The sequence below is a fragment of the Electrona antarctica genome (assembly GCF_951216825.1).
Source record: "Electrona antarctica genome assembly, chromosome: 3".
NCBI lineage: Eukaryota > Metazoa > Chordata > Actinopteri > Myctophiformes > Myctophidae > Electrona > Electrona antarctica.
Genome location: NC_136808.1, coordinates 22,929,049 through 22,945,498, shown reverse-complemented (window position 1 = coordinate 22,945,498; position 16,450 = coordinate 22,929,049). Strand labels below are relative to the sequence as shown.

The 16,450-nt window shown below is 43.5% G+C and overlaps 1 protein-coding gene across 1 annotated transcript in view; it reads right to left on the bottom strand.

The window, feature by feature from the left end:
* The window catches only part of LOC306919892 (tetraspanin-18B-like), a 39,236-nt gene extending 27,653 nt beyond the window's left edge, over positions 1-11,583 (bottom strand). Inside the window, exon 1 of the mRNA XM_079496440.1 lies at positions 11,361-11,583. The gene's annotated coding sequence lies outside the window, so the exon portion shown is untranslated. The remainder of the gene's footprint in view (positions 1-11,360) is intronic.
* Between the last annotated feature and the right edge of the window lie 4,867 nt (positions 11,584-16,450).

The window sequence follows — 16,450 nt, the reverse complement described above, 5'->3', positions numbered from 1 at the left end:
ATATATGGAGCTGGCCTGTTCTGACATCATTCTGACGTCTGCTTAGACTCCATATTTGGGCTTGCCAGACAAAGAACTCCATATATGAGAGTATATGGGTTCCAAGTAGGCCAGTGCAGTAAAGTAGAGGCTCCAACGGGCACTGCTCTAGTCTGTATGAATGCCCCTGTCTGCCGATTTGTCATGATGTCACTGTAGCATGCTGAGTGCTAGCATGCTGAGTGCTACTGTGGGTTGTTTGTTGCCAACACAATTTATGAGATCATTTTGTAATTCAAGCTTCTGCTTGAACAACAAGGATTATATCTGATCTCAATGCTTATATAGGCCTCTCTGGGTCTGCTGCTTGCTATGCATTTAGATCGAAGTCCTTTACAACTTTACACCGAGCCCAGATCCAGCACACTACAATTAGACAACTAGAAACACCTGCCAGCCGGCCCGGACTGCTGGCCTTGCAGTCCGGGCACCTATAAGCTCATAAATACTGTGGGTTCGAGTCCTGTTCCTGACAGTCTTTGCTGCATGTCTCACCCCATCTCTCTCCCCCTGTTTCCTGTCCATCTGTTTCCTGTCCAAAGGCAGAAAAAGACCCAAAAATATCTTAAAATAAAAGACATTTAAAAAGAAAAAAATGTCAGCCAAGCCAAAATCGCAGAACGCTACCACAGTCTCCCTGACAATCAAACAGCAACCATTAAAACCACGGTATGTTCATCTTTCTACTGATCCCATCATAGCCCATAGCAACATTTTAAACAACTTACTTTTGTGAAAGGTATAAAATCAGCTTCCTCGTTCTCTGAATCTCTGCCAATAGTCAATGCCCATGTGCAAGTTCAGGTTGATTGATCAACCACTAAGAGAAAATAATTGACTAAGGACAAAAAAGAACACGCCATTGGACAGACAGACAGACAGACAGACAGACACGGCCAATCGTTGGAGAGGTTAGGCACCGCTCAAAAATAAATGTAATAAGAAAATGTTGCTAGGAATTTTTTTCTTTAAAACCTTGAAAAGATGACTTTTCTTTGTGGTACTGATACATATTCAACTTAAAGTATAATACGTTACTTATCCAATCCAGAACACAATCGATTGATTATTATTTTTTAAATCACACCCGTGTGAAGTGAGGGGCGCTTTACCAACCCTTATCATCTTTCATCATCGCGGACTGAATTGGGTATAGTCTATATATAGACTCGTTGGCCGAGGTTTTCCTCTGACATGCATATGCTGATTTGCTCAGTGACAGACAAAACAAACATTAAACTCTGTGCACGGTTAATGGCGTGTTTAATGTTTGTCTAGACAAGACAAACATTAAACCTGTGTATAGGAGAAGGCTAGCACCCCTCAATAAACATGCTCTGAAAATGTAGGCGGCCCACAGTGTTGATTTCGTTTTTCACTGACAAAAACAAAATGAAAACTAAGCTATGATGAATAAAACTAAGACTAAATATATTGGTCAACAAATATATTCGTCAACAAATAAAAACTAGACTAAAATGTTAGGAAGGGACTAGTGGACAAGTATAAGTCATGTTACACTTGGTTGCATGCTGAAAATAGAAGATCTACAAGCTCACAACGCGCCATTATGACGGCATCAAGGCCCGTCAAAATACATTTCAGTCGATTAAATCACCTGTAGATTTAGTCGACAAACATCTTATGATATTTAGTCGACTAAAACTAGACTAAACACTAACATTCCAGGTGACTAAATTGTGACTAAAACTAAATGAAAAGTATTCAAAAGACTATGACTAAAACCAAATTTGCTGCCAAAAACAACACTGGCGGCCCACCCATCTGACCACTTAACGTGACAGCCGTGTTTTCCATGTTTTCACGTTGGCTCTAATCCAGAAGAGGTTTGGGAACCAGAACCACTTTATGTTCCACTGCAGCCCCCTCTGTGTAGCCGCTGATATCTATTTCACATTTACAGTCCAACAAAAAAAACTGTCTCTGATAACAGAAACCATTTTGTTCCAATTGTTTAAATTCTCAAATACATAACAAAACAAAATACAGAAAGCTTAGGTTTGTGCCTTTCAGGTCTATTAATAAGCTTTTTTTAGTTGAATGTCAATGCTAAAGCTTTGTTGTGCTGTAAATGTTGAATATCACTTATGAAGGCAACAGCACTGTTTTTTTCATGATTCATATTCCTGCAGAAGAATTTATGCAACAGGACTTGTGGATAATTCAAAGCACTGTCATGTTTGGAGGTTGTAGGCACTAGGCAGCAGCTCAGTCTGTAGGGACTTGACTTGGTTCAAGTTCCAGCACAGAGTAGACCACAGCACTGTGGGGACCGGAGATGGAGAGGAGCCAATTCACCTCCTGTGTACTGAGCAAGGAACCAAACTGCTAACTGCTCCTGTGTGCATGTCAATATATTGAGCCTGTGTGTGTGTGTGTGTGTGTGTGTGTGTGTGTGTGTGTGTGTGTGTGTGTGTGTGTGTGTGTGTGTGTGTGTGTGTGTGTGTGTGTGTGTGATGATGATTGATGATAAGAGCACCCCTCACTTCACATGATTTTTGAGGGGCGCTATATACAGCTTTTGTCCCCACACGTCTCAATATTTGAGAAATTAGGTCAAATGTCCACCAAATATGACGTAACTTTCTGGCAACAGGCATTCTGATTGGGCAGTATGAGATGATGCATGATTATGTACGATGATAAGAGCGCCCCTCACTTCACATGGGTGTGATTTTTATTATTATGTGCACAACTTGGATGGACAAAACATTATACTGAACAACTGTGCCAGACTATATATTATTTACACAGTATAGGGTATAGTGCTTGTAATGTAAACCTTTTCATTTCAAGGACCCCCAAATTGACACTAATTAGCCTGCGGACCCCCATTTGAAAACATACCGGACCCCCATAAGAGAAGATTTTTACGGCTCTAGCAGTGATTCTCACCCCATTTGAAGGACCCCCCAGTTTGACATGCATTAGTCTACAGACCCCCATTAAATGGCATTTCCATCTCTGAGACCCCGATTTATATTGTAAAACCAATGTTAATTTAACTCTGCGATGGGTCCATTTGGTTCCATTTGTACACTCGCAGAGTTACAGACCCATAAGGGTCCATTTGGTTCCAAACTATCATTTAGCTGGGGACCCCCTGGAACTCCCTCAAGGACCCCCTGGAACTCCCTCAAGGACCCCACTTTGGGAACCAATGCGCTATAGCAACCAGGTGCATGTTGGCAGTTGCTGTGTGGAGGATCACCATGCAGAGTTTATGGGCGGGTGGGTTTCTCATCAGAACCTTTTCCTACAGATTATGCAACTCTTAACAGAGCCATTGGAGCACTAGTGTTTAAGGACCTGCAGGACCACACAGGGAGACCCGCTGCTGCTGTAGCAGCCGCGTTGTAACAGCCAGAGCCATCTGGTTCCGTTTCTGGAGGACACACTATGAACATACGGGGAGGGGGGGTGCTTGGTGTGTGTGTGTGTGTGTGTGCATGTGCGTGCGTGCGTGTGTGTGTGTGTGCTCATGCGTGTGCGTGTGCGTCCCCAACCAGTACAGTAGAATATTGAGAAATAGACATTGTGAGACCATTTTTAGAGTTTTAGAGATTAGGCATTTAGGAGGCTAGATTTAGGGAGTGGGTTGTAGTTTAGGAGGCTAGATTTAGGGGGTGGGTTGGAGTTTAGGAGGCTAGATTTAGGGAGTGGGTTGTAGTTTAGGAGGCTAGATTTAGGGGTGGGTTGGAGTTTAGGAGGCTAGATTTAGGGGGCGGATTGTAGTTTAGGAGGCTAGATTTAGGGGGTGGGTTGTAGTTTAGGAGGCTAGATTTAGGGGGTGGGTTGTAGTTTAGGAGGCTAGATTTAGGGAGTGGGTTGTAGTTTAGGAGGCTAGATTTAGGGGGTGGGTTGGAGTTTAGGAGGCTAGATTTAGGGAGTGGGTTGTAGTTTAGGAGGCTAGATTTAGGGAGTGGGTTGTAGTTTAGGAGGCTAGATTTAGGGAGTGGGTTGTAGTTTAGGAGGCTAGATTTAGGGGTGGGTTGGAGTTTAGGAGGCTAGATTTAGGGGGCGGATTGTAGTTTAGGAGGCTAGATTTAGGGGGTGGGTTGTAGTTTAGGAGGCTAGATTTAGGGGTGGGTTGGAGTTTAGGAGGCTAGATTTAGGGGGTGGGTTGTAGTTTAGGAGGCTAGATTTAGGGGGTGGGTTGTAGTTTAGGAGGCTAGATTTAGGGGGTGGGTTGTAGTTTAGGAGGCTAGATTTAGGGGGTGGGTTGTAGTTTAGGAGGCTAGATTTAGGGGGTGGGTTGGAGTTTAGGGGGTGGGTTGGAGTTTAGGAGGCTAGATTTAGGGGGTGGGTTGGAGTTTAGGAGGCTAGATTTAGGGGGTGGATTGTAGTTTAGGAGGCTAGATTTAGGGGGTGGGTTGGAGTTTAGGAGGCTAGATTTAGGGGGCGGATTGTAGTTTAGGAGGCTAGATTTAGGGGGTGGGTTGTAGTTTAGGAGGCTAGATTTAGGGGGTGGGTTGGAGTTTACGAGGCTAGATTTAGGGAGTGGGTTGTAGTTTAGGAGGCTAGATTTAGGGGGTGGGTTGTAGTTTAGGAGGCTAGATTTAGGGAGTGGGTTGTAGTTTAGGAGGCTAGATTTAGGGAGTGGGTTGTAGTTTAGGAGGCTAGATTTAGGGGGTGGGTTGGAGTTGCACCACCACAAACAATTAAAGAAATAATGACATAAATTGTGACATCCTCATAAGTATAGTAGCTAATACAAACGTGTTTGTGTGTGATTGCAGGCATGCCCAAGTCGAGAGCTTTTGACAAAATTGTGTTCAGTATGTCTGCGATAATTGGCAGTCGCCATATATGGAGAGGGCGATGCTTCCTGTACCCGCCGTGACCTGTATCCTGAAGCACTTGTTGTAGTTTTCCACAAGTTTGCGCATCCACTATTGTTTGTGCTCAAGAATTTAAATGTGAGTGCAAACTAGAAAAAGTGCCCTTCTGGGCACAGGTCTCCACCAGGAGGATAGGAGTACATGTGTGTGATGTTTGGCAAAATGTTTAGGAGTGATATAAACAGTTTGTTTGTTTTTTGCAACAATTTTCTTCATTGTGTTGAGGAAATGCAGAGTCTGATCACTCATAGCAAGGATAGAATTCTGGATGAGCAGGACATGTGCAGCATTTTGTACAAAACGGGCCACTCCTGAAGACTTTGGAAGGTAATCTTAGCCAATCAGTGTAGAATCTGAGAAATCAAACAGACTCGTCTGACTACAGAGATCATGTATACCGATTTGCATGAGATTTGGATGAAATCTGTGCGACTAATATAAACAATGTGTTTTGCAGAAATCGGCTTCATGGTGGCGCTATAACCGGCAGATGTGGAGGGATGCAGGGAAAATGTTTTTCCATGCCTCTAGGGAGTGCGCATACAAAGTTGTACACAGAACGATGCAGTTATAGGTAAAAACAGGAATTGCTCTGTTATAGCGCCACCATGAGGCTGGCTTGGAAAATAAATTGTGTCATGTCGTCCTCAGCCTAGTGGAAATGTATAATTTCACGGAAATTGCACACTGTGTTTGTGATTTGTGGCATTTTGTTCGAAACGGACCAATCATGTGAGCTTTGGAAGCGAATCTTAGCCAATCAGGAAGGAAGATGGGAAATGGTGCAGATCCGTGTTGATCACATGACTATGGAGATAGTGTATACCGAATTGTGTGATGTATGGATAAAATGTGTACGAGTAATCTACAGAAATGTGTTTTGCCTAAATCGGTCTCATGGTGGCGCTATAACAGGCCGTTGAGGAATATTTGGGGCAGAGGTTCGTCGTTGGCATCCAGGGAGTGTGTGTGCAAAGTTTGGCATGGATCGGGCCAACGGTGCCGGAGATTAGCTGGTAACAGACGGACGGAAGGAAGGAAGGAAGGAAGGACGGACGGACGGACGCACACACACACGGACGGAGTGCAAAACATACTCTCTCCCCATGCCTTCGGCCTGGTGGAGACAATAAAGATGTTAAATGTGTGTGTGTGTGTGTGTGTGTGTGTGTGTGTGTGTGTGTGTGGGGGGGGGGGGGGGGGGATTTTCTATGGGTGCTTCATACTGTAACAAGACCCTGCTCTTAATCGCAGGGTCTCAGCTGTAACTCGGTAGTAAAATAGAATGAATGCGTTTGGTTTTGTGTAGCGCTGCAGTAAAACCACAGTTATCATTCATACCACATGCATGATGACATACAGTACTACATACAGTACCCTGCCCAGGGTGACATACAGTACTATCCACACAGCCGCTGCCCTGCAGGGTGAAACAGCTCTGGCTCATACAGTACTATCCACACAGCCGCTGCCCTGCAGGGTGAAACAGCTCTGGCTCATACAGTACTATCCACACAGCCACTGCCCTGCAGGGTGAAACAGCTCTGGCTCATACAGTACTATCCACACAGCCGCTGCCTTGCAGGGTGAAACAGCTCTGGCTCATACAGTACTATCCACACAGCCACTGCCCTGCAGGGTGAAACAGCTCTGGCTCATACAGTACTATCCACACAGCCGCTGCCCTGCAGGGTGATACAGCTCTGGCTCATACAGTACTATCCACACAGCCGCTGCCCTGCAGGGTGATACAGCTCTGGCTCATACAGTACTATCCACACAGCCGCTGCCCTGCAGGGTGATACAGCTCTGGCTCATACAGTACTATCCACACAGCCGCTGCCCTGCAGGGTGATACAGCTCTGGCTCATACAGTACTATCCACACAGCCGCTGCCCTGCAGGGTGACATACAGTACTATCCACACAGCCGCTGCCCTGCAGGGTGATACAGCTCTGGCTCATACAGTACTATCCACACAGCCGCTGCCCTGCAGGGTGAAACAGCTATGGCTCATAACCCCTGCATAGGCCAGTCAATCTAAGATAACAAAACAAAAGGGGGGGTGACCCAAAAGAAATTGCAATAGTAATCATTCAAGGTATTTTATGATCTTTAGGGTCATCCAAAATTCTAAATTGATTATTATATAAATTGTGGATCATGGTAAATTCAAGGGTTGAACGTTGGGGTACCATTGAAAACCTATATAAGGAAAACAAATCAAAATTGAATTATGCTTTAAGTAGCATGTGACCCGTCAAACTAGGGGTTATTCATGATTCTCAATCCATTCCAAGCATTAGTTTTGCGCGGAAAACACTCCTAAAAACTCTGCTAAAAACGGTCATGGCCACTTACCTGATCACATTTGTGAAGACGGCTATGGCTATACGGCTAAATATTGTTGTTGAATATTATATACCAGTAGTCCAGTAAAGTACACAAGATCTAACACAATGAAGAAACCGTGAACCTTGAACAGCAACAGTGCTCTGTCTTTTTTTTTGGGGGTGGGACATGGTGGGACATGGTGGGACGTGGTGGGGTGGGGGAGGTCTTCTGTGCAGGGTGACAGGGCGACCATCTGCTTTTAAATTCAGTTTGACTGCAACTTAATCTCATTATGAGTGGAAGTCTTTGAAAGAGTAGCCGAGCATTAGCATTTAGCATCATGTGCCCTCTCAGTGTGTGTGTGTGTGTGTGTGTGTGTGTGTGTGTGTGTGTGTGTGTGTGTGTGTGTGTGTGTGTGTGTTTTTGGAAAAGCCCTGCATGTCAATAGGCATTGTTCAAGCGTGGTGGTCATTTAATCAGCGGCTTCAAGGATGGGTGCGTTTATGTTATTACTAGAAACAGCCTTTTTACGACAGGAGAGTGCCATATCACTCCGTCTGTCGTAAAGGATTTCTTCATTAGCTAATTACTTTAATCCTAATAGTGTAAAAACAAGAATGACGAGTCATAACTGCCAGGTGCAGAAAGCTCTTGTTTATGAACAGTATGTGTGTGTTTGGCGCAGCCTCTGCCTCAGCTCACAGCTTCACGTTGCGCCGTTCAGAGTATGGGTTTTATGCTGTTCAGACTATGGAGTTTTATGGGTAAGTCTCCCATTGGCTTAGACATGGCACCCTAGAGACGAGGCAGCAAATCATGAAAAGGTGTCTACTACGGTCGCTTCTAGACATAGTAGTGAATGTAGGCCAGGATGCTTTTCAAGCACCTGGCAAAATAAACTCTTTAAACAGAAGAAGATTCATCCCAGACTTGTTTTGTTCAGAAAACCAGTTGCAATCAGGTGTAGTGCTGAGATTCGACCTGCTACCACTTAACCGGTAAACCCAACAGGTTCCCCCAGGGGTCTACTATAGTCTCCTCGTTTTTTTCTCTCTACATCAAATTGATTAATTAATTGATTAAATACTTTATTACTCAGAAATGTAAACAGCATCGTACAGTAAGACTTCCGGGGTTAAAATGATTGCGCAAAACAGTCCTGGGGACTCGTTTCCATCACGGCCCTATAATCTCTTCACCAAAATGTCCTGATCTACCACCTCACAGCAACCTCATGAGCTTACTAGATTTGCTACTTTTGCAGAAGTATCCAGTCTACAGAATGTTCACCCGTTATTACATTATGCATAATGCTCATGGTAAGATTCATGTGGTTAACCCACATGAATCTTACCGGGCGGCGGTGGCTCAGGGGTAGAGTGGCCGGATGGTAACCTACCGCAAGGTTGCCAGTTTGAACCCTGTGGGCTCCCCCAGAGTTAGTGTCGAAGTGTCCTTGAGCAAGACACTAAAACTAAACCCCTAATTGCTCCGCCTTGCATGGTTTCCACCGCCATCGGTGTATGAATGTTATGTGTGTGTAAATGGGTGAATGTAATGCACAATCTATGTAAAGCGACTTGGATAAAGGCGATATATAAATGTGACCAGTGCACCATGCATGGTGACCACAGTGCACGCAGTGCTGCACACAGCATTGTGCTTCCTGACCTGTGGTGATTCTATTGGCATTGGATGGTCTTTCAACGCTCTGTGACCCAAGCGAGGCAGCACGCACTCACGCACACACGCACGCACGCACGCACGCACGCACGCACGCACGCACGCACGCACGCACGCACACACACACACACACACACACACACACACACACACACACACACACACACACACACACACACACACACACACACACACACACACACACACACACACACACACACACACACACAATCCACAAATCCACAAATAGATCAAATCAAAGGAGGGGGACAGATGGATCTGTGAATCACGTGACCAGACAACATTGGCGCGCTCACATCTAGCTAGATCAGTGGTCTTTAAAGTGGAAGACCCCCCCCCCCCCCAGGGTTCCTGGAGGGGGGGTTCCAAATGGAACCCCCTCAGGGTTCTTGGAGGGGGGAACCCCCTCAGGGTTCCTAGAGGGAGGGGGGTTCCAAATGGGCCCTTTTACAGGTCTGTGTTAATTATGGTATAGTCCTTACAGGTCTGTGTTATGGTATAGTCCTTGAAATGACCAAGTTTGAGAACCACAGATCTAAATAAATATAGTGCATGTTCAATCTAGATATGTACGTCCTTTAGCATGGTGCATTATCCAACAGACATGTACTGTAAGTAAGTCACAGTTTCATTCACACGAAGGCATTCAAAATGATTTAGCCCAAACCAGGGGTCACCAACATGTCTGTAGTATTTGCAAAGACTCCCTTAACTCTGTGAGAGTGTTCAAATGGAACCAAATGTACCCTGCACTCCCTTAACCCAGAGAGTGTTCAAATGGAACCAAATGGACTTGCTGTTATGGTCATTCAGGGCTATCTATGTATGCGTTTCTGGTAATATTATTGTCCACTCATTTTGTGGCAAAATTGGAATGTTGACAAAAATGTCCACCACAAGCCAACATGAGATGGCCCGAAGCCATTCAAGCTTAGCCTGGTTAATAAACCAGACCGAATCAGCCGTTGGCAAAAAAAAATTGCCTACCAGCGGATTACGGTCTGGCGAGGCTCAGTAGCACGCCTCTTTCCTACAACCGAGAACAGGTCGGACCAATCGGGACACGGTATGCAATATGGGCGGGCTTTGGTACAGTGACGTTCAATGCTTGAGACCTTTGACTGACAGTAGCTCTGACCAATTGCGTCAAAGATAAAATGTTTGAACCCGCCCCCCGGGAAATGAAATCCAAGTGGAGCCAGCCCAGACTAATATACCGCGACAGTGTTGTGTGATATTAGTCTGGCTTATTAGCCAGGCTAATTCAAGCTCACAATGTTTAGCAACAGTATAGAGGCCTGCTGTGTTTTTCAAGTGGTTAAAGGCACAATGATTTAACTAGTGAACTACTAAAAGAGAAAGAAAATCAATGTGAGAATTAAGTTAATTAGCCTAAGTTAATTGAGTGGAGTCATTTGGTGGAGTCATTTGGTGAGAGGGGAGAAATAGTAAAAATAGATGAATCATGAAATTGTTAAAACAAAACTCTTCATTCTATAAATAATATCCAATTAGCTCATTAAAGTAAATTGGATCTATGTAGATTAGGATCTATACATTAGATACTACATCAAAATCATCATCATCGAACTTTGGAGCATGAACTCTAAAACTATAAAATAATTGTCTAATATGCATGCATTTTTTCTAATTAAATTAAACACTGCAGTGCCGGTGCAAAGAATTAAAGCTTAAAGCATCCATTCATTGAAACCTTTCTATGTTACTCTTCTCCATTTTCCTACAGCTGAACTTTATCCATATGCCTACTCCCACGCACGAACACACACACACACGACACACACGACACCTGGCAGTCATAATATCATGAGTGTTTCGAAGTTTAGCTTTGAGAGTGTTTCTCCACTCTCAAAGCTAAACTTCGACAACTGGCATAATTTACGTACGTTAAAGAAAAAGTCAAAAAGAAAACTCGAAATAGCAATATTCTGGCCTAATAATTAAGATTTTAATAAACTCTCACTAAATCTAATAAGCTGAAAGTGGACATATAAGTGTTTCCGAATTGTATCTTTTCAACAACTTCAGTATTCAATAAGTCTGTTATTATTGGGACACGAATCGATATGCCGCGTGCGCACTCACGCACGCGCGCGCACACACTCACACACACACATACACACACACACACACACAGTCACACACACACACACACACACAACTTAACTAGACGGCAACTCCTGAACAATATGCTTCCATCGGTCAAATAATAATAGACTGCAGGTTCGGTAAGGTTGCGATTAACCTGCAGCGCGTCAGAACCACTTTCAGTAGCTTACATGAAAAACTGCTGAAATGAAATTCCTTGATTTCAAATCAATAGCACGTGGTAACAATGTGCCGTCAAGCCAGTTAGTGTAAAGCCAAATAATAAATAGAAAGAATCGCATCTATTCTTACCGCAACAAAACAACGCCGTGTCCTCTGAGAATCCCAACAGTCGTTCAATCAAATCCTTATTCTATTTAGTTGAAGTGTGACGTGCAGATCTAGATGTGTCCCAGTGAGTCTCTGTTTTCATAAATCCAGATCCACCACGATTGCACCGATCATATTATAATAGGCTAGTATTCAGTGACAGTCGTTAATGTAGGCAGTAGGCTGCTGCTAGTCGCGCGTAAAAGCTTCATACTCATCACGCACTGTGTCTCTGTCTTGCGTGAAGCGCCACCGTCTTTACTACGGACTGTTTGGGCTGTATAGTTACGCCCACCAGCCATAAAAACAGCAGGTTTTCTGCTGCTGTCGCCTCCCTCCCTCCCTCCTGGTGTGTGTGTGTGTGTGTGTGTGTGCGTGCGTGTGTGTGTGTGTGGGGGGGGGCAAAGGCAATTAGCTAATGCTTCATCCAATCCACTGTTTAAAAAGAAAATCTTTTAAAACCGGTTCTAACGGTCTCTCTCTCGCTCTGTGTGTGTGTGTGTGTGTGTGTGTGTGTGTCATCCCGGTTATCCATACATCTGACCAGTCCGTTGGTACCTGGTACCCTGGTACCCTGGCGCTCCTGCATCATTCTTGAGCAGGCTGTATACAGTAGGCTAATCTATGTTAGTGTGCATGTGCATAGCTGAGGGGGTAGGGGTGCTGGGGGGGGGGGGGGGGGGGGGGGCTGGAGCACCCCCTCCCCCCAGGCACAGCCCCCCTCGGACAGGAAGGGGAAAATAATAATAAAACATAGGCTTTTATCATTTATATTTTGATAATCGGAGCCTTGCCATAGCATATACACTTACACTCTTTTCCCCTAATGGGTTTCTAATGGGTTAATTGCCTGTGTCAGTTTGTTCATATAACTTGGCGTGTGGAGAGGGAAAGTAAAAGCCACATTTCTGCATGGAAATGGAAATGCACGCAAAATGTGCGTACCCCCCCTCCTAAACGTTCAGCACCTGCTACTGTACATACTGTACCTTCCCGCAGCCCTGTGTGTGGGACTTCCGTGTGATAGATGCCCATGTGTGACTTGGTTCCCACAGCACCAGTTTGCTGGCTGGCAGTTCTTGATGTCTTTGGCAGTGTCCTGTTAGTCCCATTGTCTAGGCTGCTATTTTCTGCCTTACTGTACCTTGGTATTCCCTCATACTGTCATGTTCAAGGTTCAAGGTTCAAGGTTCAAGGTTGTGCTTTATTGTTACATCTTGTGTACAGGTACATAAGAGTAAAACTTATTTTTGTTTGGCTTCCTTCAGACAATGCAGCAGCAAAAATATAATACGACATCAAAACAGCAAAACACAGCAAACTAAATAGAATATAGAGTGCAAAAAAGAGCAAAAATATAATACGACATCAAAACAGCAAAACACAGCAAACAAAATAGAATATAGAGTGCAAAAAAGAGCAAACAAGAGTAGAAAAAGAGTATCATATGTACATGTGCATGTTTTCCTTGTAGTAGGACAATTATTATTATGTTGGTATCATGTACATTCTTCTGATGTTAAAGGACCACTTTTCAACCTATGTTGATATAATTGTTATAATTCAATGGGAATTATTGTTTGTGTATAGGACGGAAAAGATGATTTGCTCAGACGTAAATTCTCCATTCATTGTCAATGGGAATGTAATGTTTGTGTAAAATGAAAATCTACACTAATAGCTGAATATAAAATGACAAAATCACACCCGTGTGAAGTGACTAGTGAGGGGCGCTCTTATACGTCATGATGGAATGATGAAACTCTGAGCAGAACCCTCAATTTGGTTCCATTTGTATAATTATTCCGAGTTAAATGAAATCTACTCTTACTGTGGACTGTATGAGGTGTTTTTCTTCTCATTTGATTCAAAGTTTCTTTTGATGCCATGCCTTACATGTATTCAGATGTGTGTTGTCCACAGATGCTTATATTGTAAGTTGTAACCAATGCCAATAACAGATGCTAGCTTTATAGGTTTGATGCACATAATGTGTGCTTCCAGAGTAGACATTGTTTTAATCAGAAAACATAATAGCACCCTTAATTGTTTTCTTTGCAAAGCAAAGCCAAGCACTCTATTTACATGACGGCGCTGTCCTTTGTTGACTATAGGGTTCATGTTGTTTATGATCTTGTACATTATTGTCTCCACCAGGCCGAAGGCATGGGGAGAGAGTATGTTTTGCACTCCGTCCGTGTGTGTGTGTGTCCGTCCGTGTGTGTGTGTGTCCGTCCGTCCTTCCTTCCGTCCGTCTGTGTACAGCTAATCTCCGGCACCGTTAACCCGGTCGATGCCAAACTTTGCACACACACTCCCTGGATGCCAACGATGAACCTCTGCCCCGCATTTTCCAGAACGGCCTGTTATAGCGCCACCATGAGGCAGCTTTTCACATGTTTTACCTAAAACTGCACCGATCTGCGTGAAACGTTGCATGCACACTCCCTAGAGGCCAAGGACAAACCTTTGACCTGCATTTTCCGCATCTGCCTTTTATAGCGCCACCAGGAGGCCGACTTTTGTAAAACACATTTTTTGATATTACTCCTCCAGATTCTGTCCAAAAATCTCACAAATCGTTACACAGTATCTCTATGGTCATGTGCTCAAGTCGGATCTGTCCGATATTTCATATTCCATCATAATTGGCTATAATTGGCTTTCACAGTTTGCAAGATTGCCCCGTTTTGAACAAAAGCCTCAAATCATGAACGCAGCATGCAATTTACGTGAAATCTTTCACACATTTTCTTACTGGGCTGAGGAATATATCCCACCCTTTTCACATTGGCCTGTTATAGCGCCACCAACAGGTTGATTTTTGCTAAACACATTTTTGGAACAAAATGCCTCAAATCATCCAATTGCCATCAAAGGCAAACATGTTTATATTACTCCTAAACATCTCACACAGTCCTATCCTCCTGGTGGAGACCTGTGCCCAGAAGGGCACTTTTTCTAGTTGGAAGTTGTTCTTGTTCTGGTTAACCCATTCTGGACGGGATTCCCTTTTTGGTGTTTTAAGCATTATGTTATAATTTAGCTATTGAAAAATAGCAGATCGTAGGTCTATAGCAGACCTACGATCAATCATGAAAATGTGGCGCAAGTCTTTGAATATATATTCTTTCAGAGCGAACGTTTTTAACTCAAATCCTTGCTTCTGGAGGATTCCTGGAACAACATATTTTCAGATGGGGGTCGGCGGCCAATTACATATATTTTTGGGGCCCTTGACATGAAAATGTTTGAGAACGACTGACATAGAAACATGAGGTTTTTCAGAAAACTGTCAGGATTCAGAAGGCATTTGTAGAATCGTCCTCAGGTCTAAATGGGTTTTAAGATGCTAAATGTCTACAGCTTTTTGTTGGGGTCTGTTACTCAAAAAAGTAATACACTACACATTACTTTTGAAAAAAGTCATGCCTTACATTACTTGATTACTACTCGTTGCATTACTTTTTAATGCTAATAAGGAGGATATACACAAGATCTTTCTTTATGCTCTTTAATACCAGGTTGTTGAACAAGTGAAGGAATAAAACAAAATGGGCCTTTCCAAAACGGTCTAGTGCAGTGGTTCTCTTGACCTTGTACCAGAGAACTGTACTGTCATGAAACAAAAGTTCTAATATCCAATCAATCAATCAATCAATCAATCAATCAATCAATCAATCAATCAATCAATCAAACCACCAGTGGTACATGTACCACAGGTTCGAGGCAAATATTAACTTTCCCATGTTGTTACGACAGTAACGAAAAGTCTCTCTTGTACAATGTCCACTAGTCCCTTCCTAACATTTTAGACTAGTTTTTATTTGTTGACAAAATTGTCAATATATTTAGTCTTAGTTTTAGGTCATCATAGCTTAGTTTTCATTTAGTTTTCTGCAGTGAAAAAAGGTAGTCGACAAACATTTGTTGTCATAGTATTAGTCGACGAAATCAACCCTGTCTCTGTGTGTGGTCCAAGGGAAAAAAGAAAGAAAAGAAAAAGAGCTATAAAAAAACCAAACAAATGAAATCCAACAGAGATCATAACAGGTTGTTATTATGTCTTTCCTTTAGAGAGAAAGAAAAGTATAATTTTCCAATTGGCTTGCAGGTTGCACCCGGAGGCTGGTGTTAAATAATGCAAAGACATTCTCCACTCTCGCAGCGGGTGAGAAAACACCAGCGGGTTTCACAGCGGGAAGCAGAGCACATCACACCGACATGTAAAAGTGAACTCATAACTCTGCCTCCTTGCCCCGAGCCAACCATCAATTAGACTCTCCCAAAGGAACATTGCCTGCTATTGCGTCTTCACAGCTACTGTAAGTCAAAAGTGTTGAAGCATGTGCATTATGGTTAGAGTAGCATAAGCATTATATGACCCTCTATGAAAACTTATTTAATTAATTTTTTTTTTATAACTCTTAAATCCCTAAACAAAAGCTGCTCTTAAATATGCTGTTTGGCTCTGGTGAATTAAAAACATTCGATTCTACTTTTAATTAAGCAGGGGTGGGCAATAATCTTTTCCCCAAATAGCCAAATGAGAAACAAAAATCACACCCGTGTGAAGTAAGTGGTGCAACTCTGTGTGGGGGTCCCCGGGGGGGGGGGGGACCCCCAGGAACACGCCCAGGGGGGCGGGCCGGTTCCAGCATGCCGCCCCGCGTCCGAAACGGTTGAGAAATGACAGAGTTACCGTGTGTCGGTCCCTGTACTGTACTGTACTGTACTGTACTGTACTGTACTGTACTGTACTGTACTGTACTGTACTGTCACTGTACTGTACTGGCACACCCGAAATCATCATATATACAGTTCATATGTGCGTGTGTGGTTGTGTGTGTGTTAGGTTGCGCACAGGTGGTGAAAAACAACCATGCTGTTTCAGGCACCCACCCAGCCAGCCAGCCACCCACCCACCCACACACACACAGTCACTTAAGGAAGTGGTTGCACCACTTAAAAATATTGTTGAGGGCCGGGCCAAAAGGCTGAATTCAGTTCTGCATAATATACATTTTATTTCTATGTAAAAAAACAGTAAATGTCATTGTTTTGTCAAGCTG